The sequence below is a fragment of the Megalops cyprinoides genome, chromosome 17 (assembly GCF_013368585.1).
Source record: "Megalops cyprinoides isolate fMegCyp1 chromosome 17, fMegCyp1.pri, whole genome shotgun sequence".
NCBI lineage: Eukaryota > Metazoa > Chordata > Actinopteri > Elopiformes > Megalopidae > Megalops > Megalops cyprinoides.
In genome coordinates, this window is record NC_050599.1 from 21,733,512 (window position 1) to 21,744,880 (window position 11,369).

An 11,369-nucleotide genomic window follows, 5' to 3' on the forward strand; every position below is an offset into this window, starting at 1 on the left:
CATTCACACAGCGGCGGTGATGTGGCGGTGTTTGTTGGCACATTTTTGACCGGGGGTCTCTGCGCTTGCTGTTCGGCGCGGGGCGGAGGGACCCCATTGCCGGGCGGTCGCTGCGGGGGGTTCGGCTCGGCTCAGTGTGGCGCGGTGTGGCGTCGGCGGAGGAATCTGCTGCAGTGAAAGCGGACGCCGGATCCTCGCCCCCTCGCTCCCCGCTCGGGCTCCATCGATTCATTGCAGCAATCGGCGCTGGCACGCTCGCCTCTGCAGCATTCCTTTGGAGGGGGTTTCCCTCCCCCCCCCACCCCCACCCCCACCCCCGCCTCTGCCTCTGCCTCTGAGTCACGCGGGTGCCACCACAGAACGCCACATGAATGCAAGAGCGAGCTGGCTCCCGACGCAGCGGTCTGCAGGCGCGGGAGAGGGCTCTATTTCGCAGGGGCTTCACACGCTCGCTAGGTCCCGCGAGGGAGGTGGGAGCCTGCCCTTCAGGTTGAGCGGAAAATGTCACGCTGTACAGTCTGCTTTGATTTCCTTGAAAAATTGCTCAGTCATTACTCTTGGATGTTCCCCTTGTTGTAAATTCGGGTCTTGTATATGAAAGAAAGCGCCCTCTCGGTCAGGTGTGTGAGAGCGCAGATTGTGTGCCGTTGTTTTTCACATAATCAAGGGAAGAGGTGTGATGGGAAATTTCTCTGTCATTACACTGGCTATAATATCACTGGAATGATTCTCTAGTTAATGGATATGTGTATTCATGCAGTATAACTTAATAGGGCTGTCTTACTACTGTACCTGCTGAATGAGAGAAGCTTGGCTGCCTGGTGTTCTGCCTGACTGCAATGGCCAATGTGTCACCCTAGCGTTGTACACTAGACAACCACATTGACATCCATTGTGTTCTTCCCTATAGACCAAGCACTGCAATCTACACATGGGCAGAAAGTTCGAATTAAAGCTCACTTTTTGCAGACCTGGCCTGGTGTGTCTCCAGCTTATTGTGAGCCCAAAGTGAGATTTTGAATGAGGGTCCCCCTCTTGAGCAGACATGCTCCATTCCCATTGGTTTAATCCCCTTCACCCGCCGCCAGCCTTGGACACAACAATGTCGCTACAGTCTGGGACATTTCCAGTGTTTCTCCTCTGATTATAATGTCTTAGACACCTGGGACTCTCTGCTGAAGGAGGTTGCTGGTGATCACTCATAAGCGGGCTCATCTCAATATCACTCTTCTGTGCAACACGTGGCTTTACCTAAGGATAGGAGGAAGCTCTGATGAATGCTTCTCAGTGAGTTATGTTATTAACAACAGAGGTCTACCCTACTAGAACGACCGGAGATGTGCTGTGGTTCTGTATCTAATCTTTTCCTTGTTGTGTGTTGTTGGATTCTTTCTACAGATTGAGTCTGAGGTATGCTGTTTTCTGTGTTGCATTGCAGACAATCTCTGTGTCACACAGATGGATGCGCAACAACCCAACAGCTGAATTCCTGGCAGAAGTAGCTGATAATGTCCAACTCCAAGCTTTGCATTTTCCTGGGGGCTATACCCTCCCTGTGGAACAGAGCTTATCCTCTAACAAGGGGCCCTTCACTCAAACCTCACTCCAGAGGTCAGACAGTAATTCTTCCAAGCTGTGTGGCTATTGCTTTTTGTTCAGGGCTGTTCTGCAATGTTCTGATTACTCAGATGTGAAAGAGGAAAAATGTATATTCACATTCAAGCCACTTTTTGCAGTTTCATCGAGCCTACATTAGTGGTAATGACTGCAGACCAAGTGTGACTCACTCAAGGTGGCTTTGTGCTTTAAAGTAATCTGCTATCAACGTTATGCATTAATATGCCATTGTCTGGTTATCATTTCACTGTATGCCCTGTTGTTCTAATACACAGCAACTGTTTGAGCAGGAAGACATGTTTGAACAATATCCGGTTTGGTTTGTTGCTAGGGATTGAATTCATTACCTTTGTGTTGGTGTGTTCCGTTTTTGCCTGCGGCTTGAATTCAGGGCCAGTCTGGGGCAGAGTGATGAATAAAAGATGCAACCAAACTGGCAGCCATCTCTAACTTGACGGACTGGCTGCTTTTGCCAAAGTTTCTCCTAGTGACTGACTCAGCCACTCCGGAACCAAGCAATGAAGCCGGGGATGAGACACATATTCTGTTATCTTCCCTTTTTCTTCATAAAGGCACAGGGATACTACAGCACATTTTGAACCAGTACCCATCCCATCCTAAATTTGCATTCCTTGAGGCAATTACATGTCTTTGATCATTTACCTGCATTATAACTGTAGGCCATGTCTCTCTTAGTGTACTTTAGATGGATAATGCTGTATGTGTGGACTGCAAATCTTGAACTGACTGATAAAAAAATGATCACACAAAAGAATAACTGAAACCTTGTTGTGATCAACACTGTTCTTATGTACTCTCACCTTGAGAATGTCTCATTGAAAGACTCCACTTTGTTCATGCATAACCATATGCAGCTGTCCCTGAACACATCTCTACATCATGCATTTTGAATTGAGGGATATTCTCCCGTCAGTGACAGAATCTAATACATGCATCATGACTCAAAAATGCCATATTGCGCACCCTCAGGAAATATGTATTCTCATTGGATATCTATGTTGTAACAATGTAGGTGCAGTTAACAGAGTATGTTATGGTTAGGATTATGTGAGTGCTTCCACTTTTTGTCCAGGGTCTAACTATATGCCTCACACATTCTAGATCTCACTTTGGCAAGTGAAATGCAAAGAAGCCTTCATCTACATTCAGCATAATCCCCCAGCCCCTCCCGCTGAGTCATAAATAACTACAACTCCCATCACCTGACTGTCCCGACAGCCTGAGCCATAAAAATAGATTGAGACCGTTCAGACCTCATCCCTGCCTCCGAGTGGTCCCAAGGCTCCAATTTCATATTTACACGTTGATAAGGCCGAGACGTTTAATTCGGGCCCCGCTGATGACTCAACAGAGTGATGCCGTGACGCGTGCGGAATCACATCGCACATTTCCTGCTCTTGTCGGGATGGCTGTCACCCGCAGCATTCGCGGTTCTGATCCGCGGCGCCGTTTTTGTCACTTACCAGAGGGTGAAAAAGAATAGACGTAATCACTTTGATAATCTTTGATAGATAACGATGTGAAAGGAAGAGAAAATACGCTCGGGGATGGATTGGACTTTGGCTGTCTCTGACTGTGTCTGTGATGTGCGTGTAAATGTGTTTATGTGTGTGCATGTATGTGTGCTTGTGAACAGATGTGTGTGTGTTTGTCTGTGATGATGATGGTGTGTGTGTGTGTGTGTGTGTGTGTGTGTGTGTGTGTGTCAATGCACTTTACAAACAAATGTGTGTATGTTTGTCTTTGATGTTGTGTGTGTGTGTGTGTGTGTGTGTGTGTGTGTGTGAATGCACTTTACAAACAAATGTGTGTATGTTTGTCTTTGATGTTGTGTGTGTGTATTTGTGTGTGTGTGTGTGTGTGTGTGTGTGTGTGTCTATGCACAGGCAAGGTAACTTGACCTTCTATCCCTTCAGGTCAGGCACAAGCTGTCTCCTTATCTGCTTCAGATACTCCCTCACACTCTGAGCAGGCTGCAGGCACATTAATCCGCTGCATTTGGCTGCATTGGCATAACCAGAGCGCGCATACCGGATATCAGCACATTGGATATTCATTCTGTTTAATTTAGAGAGTCAGGTGTGTGGCTGAGATAATATTCATAATAATGAAAAGATGCTAACCGTGATTCAGCATCTGGTGACCCTGGGTAATTGCAGCCAGTGGTGAAATAAACAAACGGGACACTGGCACCACCCGTATTGACTTCTGTTATTGATTCATTGATTGCCTGAGGTGGTGTGTGGAGCTGTTTTTCATGCCCTGCCATTACTCAGCACACCTCATTACTTTCCTGCTCCTGCTCCTATTTGCTGGAGGGTGGCTCTGTTCTTGCCTTCTGCTGTGTTGACCATCCTGCTCATCTTTACTTACAGTCTGTCACATTTACACTCCAATAGTTAAACTACTTCCCCCTTCCCCTATTACAGAATCTCAACTTTTGTCTTGTCAAGCTCCCAAAATGATGGAATGACTATCAGTATTAGGGCTGCAGTTTCTCATTACTGCCTGCTGTTTCCTAAAGACTGACTAACACTTATCCTTTTCCCCATACTCTTTTTCCACCACCTGTGCCTCATTTCATTCCTTTAATTTATTTGACACTTAGTTGAATCTTTATGCAAAAATTGCACTTGGCAGCTATGTAAAGTATGACTGAGTGCAGCCGGGCAATGACGAGCAGTTTGCATGCTTCAGGAGTCCACGATGGACGAGTATATGGGAAAAGTTATTGATTTGCATTAAAAATCTGTTCAGGAGCCATATTGTGTGAAGCCATGGACCTTAGACATTGAAGTACATGATACAAAATTTTGTTGTACAACAATGTGAAATGTGCAAATTTTATTGTACAACAATGTGCAATGACAATATAGGCATTCTAATTCTAATTCTAATTCTAATGCAAGGACAGGGAGGCAATGCCGGGAGGAATTTCACAAAAATCATGTTTTGCATTGATATTGGACATTTCTGGGTCAGGCCTTGGAGCCAGTGTTATAACAAATAGTTTAATGATGGATGATAATAATAATGAATTACATTTATATTGCACCCCTTAGCCTTCCAAGGTTCTCAAAGTGCTTTATAGTGAAGGGGGGGGTTCACTTCAGTCACCACTAATATGTAGCACCTACCTGGGTGATGCACGGCAGCCATTTTGCACCAGAATGCTCACCACACATCATCTGAAGCAGAGAGGGAGGGAGTTATTTGGCCAGTTAAACTGGGGGATTAATCAGTGGCCAGATTGAAAGAGCCTGGTTGGGAATTTAGCCAGGACATCAGTGACCCCCCTAGTCTTTCAAAGAAATGCCATTGGATCTTTAATGACCACAGACAGTCAGGATCTCTGTTTAATGTTTCATTTGAAAGACAGTAGGACAGGAAGGAATGAGGAGCTAAATACTTAGCTGGGATTAACAATTTTTCATTTTCACTTTCACATGTGCATTTATCCAGTATGTATTATTCATATTACTGCTGTTTGTGGGGGGAGGAGACATACACAAATTTTACCACTCTGGAAATGAGTATAATAAAAAGTTAGTAATAATAATAATAATAATAATAATAATAGTCATCATCATTATCATGATCATTATCATTATCATCATAAACACTATTAAAATTCATAATAGAAGGAGGAAGAAGAGAGAAAGTAGTAGTTTTGGTTCATGAAAAAATCACCATAAACAGTATCCCAACAGTCCATGCTCTTTGCTCTTACTATATTATTGATATGAATGCTTTTAAAGAAGAAATGACTACTGCTGTCAGGATACATAGAAATTATAATGGCATATTCCAGAGAAACACTGTACCACACAAAGATGACATACATAGCCATGAAAGGTGCACAAAAGTCGATGACTGAAGTTTAATTCAGTTTAAGGAGCTGGCTGTTTCTAATACAAGCTTTCTATATGCTTTCCATGAGCGCTGTGATTTTCTGTCAGGTGCAGACCAGCATAAATTACAACATTTACACTTATAAGGCTAGATATTTACTGAAGACATTAAACTCTAGCGTATAACAGCAAATATGTTGCCTTAAATATCCAACTCCTTAATCTTACTAATGCCACGCTTCTCAACACATCTCAACACCCTTCCCTCAAATTTTCACATTTACTGTGCTTATGACAGCTGAGCTTACATAAATGTCTGACTCTAGCTGCTGTGCAAGGGAACATGGGAAGCTGATCAGAATGTCGAGCAGACGCTGCCGTGATGTTCCACATACATGATGCCTGCGCAGTGACTGCAGCCAAGGCTGATGGCATGCTGTCAATGCTCCCATTGTGAAGCACCCCTGAGCACCCCTGGGTTGCGGCCCGGGGGCTTTTTGCCCCCCCCCGGCTCTCCCGAACGTTCTGGGCTGTTCCAGGCAGCAGAGCCGAGCCGCTTTAGGCAGTAAAACAGCGAGTACCCTGCCCGGCTCTGCTCGCTCAGAGTTATGGAGAGGCCGAAACCGCTGAGTAAGCGCAGAGAGGCCAGAGGCACTGCAGTGCTGGGAGACCTCGGCAATTAGGCTGGGAAGCTGAAGCATTCATCTGAGGCAGGACAGCTGGGAGCAGCTCAGCACTGCAGGAACATAACCCGCTCCCATTTTACCTGCATCCACGTGTGCGCAAATACACACACTCAAACACACATACACACATACAACACACACACACACACACACACACACACTGTGTGTATATATGTGTTTGTTTGTTTAAAGTACAGCATCAGAGGACCCTCATCACTTCTGGATTTATTTCATTGTAAACCTGGTCCTCCATTTTGCACCCAGATCTCCTTCCATGCAACTAACTGTGTTGGCTAATTTAGCAAAAAAACACAACCTGTATACATTTATATATATACTATATAATATACAAATATTGTATACATTACAAGGGACAGAAACATAGATACCATACGCAATACATGTGGTTATTATTCCTGTATAAACACACAGACATATTTAACAGACATCCTTATGTGGCTGTAATACAAAGTAGCTACCATCACAGACTGCAATACATTGTTTGTGTTTCAGAGAGTAACTGACAATATATGTGCAATTAAAACAGTAGTATTAACATTTGCTACAATAAGAATGTAATGGGGATGGTTCAGTGGTTGTGACATCTAGTGGTAAAATTGCATTAACGTGGGAGCTGCTGGAGTTGGATGCTGCAGTTTCCAGAGATTCTTTCCTCAAATTCAATCAAAAACAAAGGAGTATGTGACAACAGCACAGTTAATATTACAAAAATATCACTGGCTGGCACATGTAATTCCATATAGCTGGTATGTTGTTCAATCCACAAAAGTTTTTGTTTATATTACAAAAAATCTGTTCATGTTCTTTTTTTGGTTGTTGTTGTCTTCTTTGTAAACAAACCCTCATTGCAGGTTTCCTCCATACTTTAAGCCCCTGACTGCCCCCTGCTGGGAGAGCTCCAGCAACGCGACCTGAATTTAAAACCGCCATTGTGCATCCAGAGAAGAATGCACAATAGCAGCCAGTTAGAGGAAAATAGAACGCGGGAGTAGAGCTAGGCATTCAGTGTAAAAATGGTGTTTTCTGTGCCAGTACCAGGCGCGGCCCCGGCTTCCGCCGCTTATTCAACAGCCTCATTTCAAGCAGTTTACAATGCTGATGAATGAGCTGCTCTGAGCAGATAATGCATGTGTGTGCCTCCACGGCGTTAACACCCAAATCCCATTAAAGGGGTTCTCTCCTCTCACTCCGAATAACACTCCATTGTCAGTCATTACTGTCCCTCATTAATTGTTCCTTATTTTAGCTTGTCGACGCGCAGGAGGGGCAGTTGGCCACAGAGGTGACATTTGGTGGAGAGCGGAGAGAATGCGGCGTGGCTCACAGGTAGCCGTCCCCGCAGTGAGGAGGCTGGCGGCCGGCGTGCTTTCGACAGAAGGTGAGTGGAGGGGGAGGTGGAGCGCCTGCCAGATACCCGCCGACAGAGGATGTGTCTATTTCGTCTTCGGTTTGTTTGTTGTTTTATCATCCCCGGTTCTTTCATGAGGGTGAGACTTCACTGTGGAGGTCCTCAATCAGATCTAAACCGAACTGACCTTTTTCCGAGTTTTCTTTTTTTGTCCTTGGAGCAGACGGTCATTGGGCTGTCTGCGTGTGTGTAAGAGAGAGAGAGGGATGTGTGCCCCAAGTGTTCATGACAGACCAGAAGTTCAACACTTTCAGGATAAAAGTAGCTTTTGTTTTGAAGTTAAGAGAGTTCAGTATACTTTGCATTCTTTGTACAGAGCATGCAATTCATTATTTTATTGTCTCTTTCCTAGTGTGTATGGTAAGTAAAAAAGTGCTATTCAAAATGAATTATGTTGGCTTTCCATGTGTTTGTTTGGGTTTATATTACCTTTCTAAACCATTCTGTTTAGCTGTCATATCCAGTTATGGGGAAAAAACATAACTGATAACCACATTGTGTTGTTCATAGCGTAATTATAGCTTGAACAAAACATTGACCAGCTTAATTCAGTCAGTGCCAAATGAAATATAATGTGATGTTTCCCTAATTCTGATTCAATTTCCAGTCATTCCAATTCATTTCCACCCCCAAATATACTACATTGAAATAAGTGAATTCCAGCTGTACTACAACCTCTGTAGATAGGTTGCAATGGTTATAATGAAATGGTGAGTAATTCTTTCAGATCAGTCACTTTTTTGCAGCAGTGATGTCTTCTGATGTTTTGAATATTGTTAGAAATGCATACAAATGACAGTATTGATTTTAATCCAGGTGATCCCATGAAATTAACCCTTTGCTTGACTTTATATTTGCTTTAGCATAATGTAGGTATGTTGCTGTTAAAGATTACTGACATCTGCTTGTGTCTGAACTGTTTTTCAGCTTTTTCACATTCCTCTCTATTGTAAACCTAATTATTCTGTGCCTGTATGTTATTGTTGTACTTGTTACTTCTGTGATTTGCATGGTATTTGATGTATCCACACATATTCAAAAAGCTACATCAAAACTCTACAGGTGTATACTGAACACCACATTTTAAACAAACTGCATAGTTAATCAATATATACTCCTTTATCATGTACATGGATTACATTTAGCCATCTCAAACATTACAATATTCAGCTTTAAGCATTCAGATCACAGCATGTAGTCCATCCACAGTTTCAAAGCCAGAACCCCTATTATAGTCCATTTGAACTGTGACCTATATTAATAACTACTTCAAGGGAGAAAAAAACCTAAAGGATTGAAATAAATAATCATTTCTTTACTGCAGGCATTGAGCAACTGCCAGGATCATGCCTGCAGCCTCTCCCTGCCCTTCCAAATGAAAGCCATCACTGTCACGAATCACTCACTCTTCAAGAGCTTTCAGAGATTAAGTTAATCACTCATTAAGGCAGCCACAAGTACTGTGAGGGATGGCATGTCAGCAGCAGAGCTCAGTGGAGAAAACACACACTGAAGACCACAATTTCCTGCAGACTAACAGCTGTAAAGTAGCAGGGTTACAGCCCCTCCTGTGATGGTGTGAAGTATAGCCTGCATTTCAGAAAGGTTTCCTCAGTCATGGAAATACATACAGTACCAGTCAAAAGTTTAGAAACACCTGATTAAGATAAAGGGAAACATGCATTCAAAGATATTTTGATCAAAGACTTATGCTTAGAGGCTTGAAATTTGTTTCTTAGACAAATATAAATAGTGAAGTTGATGCTTCTGTATGAACTAAAAATATGTTTGGTTACTTATAAATAAACATAGATTTTTCATGTAAAAAATTAATTTTCTTGTTTCAAAAATACAGATGTTGCTTCCAAATTACTTCTTTCTCCAAACAAAAAAATCTCTCATAAATGAAATATATTTTGAAGTAAATGTCACCAGAATGATTTTCTCTGAGTGAATGTTTCCACTTGTCTATCCAATCTTGTTTGCAGCTGTCAACAGTAGCCATCTCCTGTGTTTCCTGTGTTGTGTAAGCTGCTAATATGACCTCTAGGCACAGAGGAGTACTTGGCAATCAGGTACAATGTGACATTTACCCGTATGGTAATTCACTTTGACATGAAAGTCCTGTGATTGCATGGTCCATCTGATGATTCGGGCGGTTGGCTTTGTGTTGCAGAGCACCCATGACAGAGCAGAAAAGTTAGTGATGATGTCAAATTGCTTGCCTTCAAGGTAAATATTCCATTTTTAAACTGCCCAGATCAGAGCCAGACGATCCTGTTCTGACCCAAAAATATGTAAGACTTTGCAAAACAAGAGGAAACAAGAGGAGCTGTTAGAGATCTGAGTCAGGACCGCTCCAAGGGCAAGGACGTTTCTGCCATCTGCTAAGAAGGATGATGGAAAGGCAAGATGAAAAAAAAGGCCTTCTGAAAACAGCTTGACAATCGGCCGACTTTTCCCTGCTCATCACCTTCTTTTTGAGATTATTTTACAATTGGTCTGTAAATGTAACTGGTAGTACCACCTCACTAACCCCAGATGCTGTACATTAAACATGCAAGCCGCATGTTTATGCACCCATATCTCAGATGACATAGAAAAGAGATGTGATGTGGTGTTGTAGAAGATGATACTGGGGTTAAGAGTCAAACCTGCCTTCTGTGTTCATTCAGTGGATGAATAAATCATCTCAAAAGATGTAAAAGGCAAGAGATACCTTGCCTTTTACCTCTGCCTAGACTATATCTGTAAGTAATGAATGTAATGGCTGAATTGTTCAGATCAAATGGCATTACTTGGAATTGGTTCAAACCATCAGGAGGGACAACACAGCCTGCTTAAGGCTGGCCTCATTCATAGTGAAATGACAACAGCTAATTTTCAGAATAAGTCTGAGTTTAAGATTCTCCTGAGGGGTCCATGAAATAAGACATGCATTGAAGGTGTCTTTTACATTCATAGCTTTGTATTTGACAGAAAACAGTAGTGTGTGTTACAGAAAGGTCCTTCCTTTCTTTCCAGCAAGACAACCCAATGGTAGGTGAGAAGGTTCTACATCCATCTACACTAGTTTTTCAGCGGTCATTTATGGTAACTGCCAAGGTAGCCTCAATTGTAGAGCATCATATCCATCTTCAAAACCTGGAAAATGTCACCCATGCTACTGCAACCAATAGGTTCTGAGCTTTTTACGTGTTTTTATTATTTACATTACATGACGTTAGTTATTTAGTAGCTGCATCTTCCAGGGTAACTTACAATACATTAGGCGATTACAGTATGATAGCAAAAACTCCAGAATGAAAATAGTTCAAATGCACTGAGGACACATTACAGTTTAGATTTAAAACCAGCAGATGAATGGAAACAGTAAGGGCTCTTGGTTTATGCTGTTGCATTTGATGGCTAAACAGAAGAGGAGGAGATGTCAACTCAATGTTTTAAAGGTTGAGTTGTAAAAATGTTACTTTGGAATGTTGCATCATCAATGTTAAACATTTAAAAATGACGGTTCTGAACACTGATTCTGGAGGCGACCATTCTATGTCTAGAATCCAAATGCATTACAACTACCCAGAATGCTACATGATTATTGCGTAACTGTTACTGTTTCACTCATGTTTAGATGTACATTTTAGTGAATCAAAGCTGTATTTATCATTCAGGATGCCACTAAAAATATACAATCACTATTTTAAATAATTAAAATATGTTACCATTTACACTTCTGTTTACCCGTGTATTCAAAGATCATTTCAAATA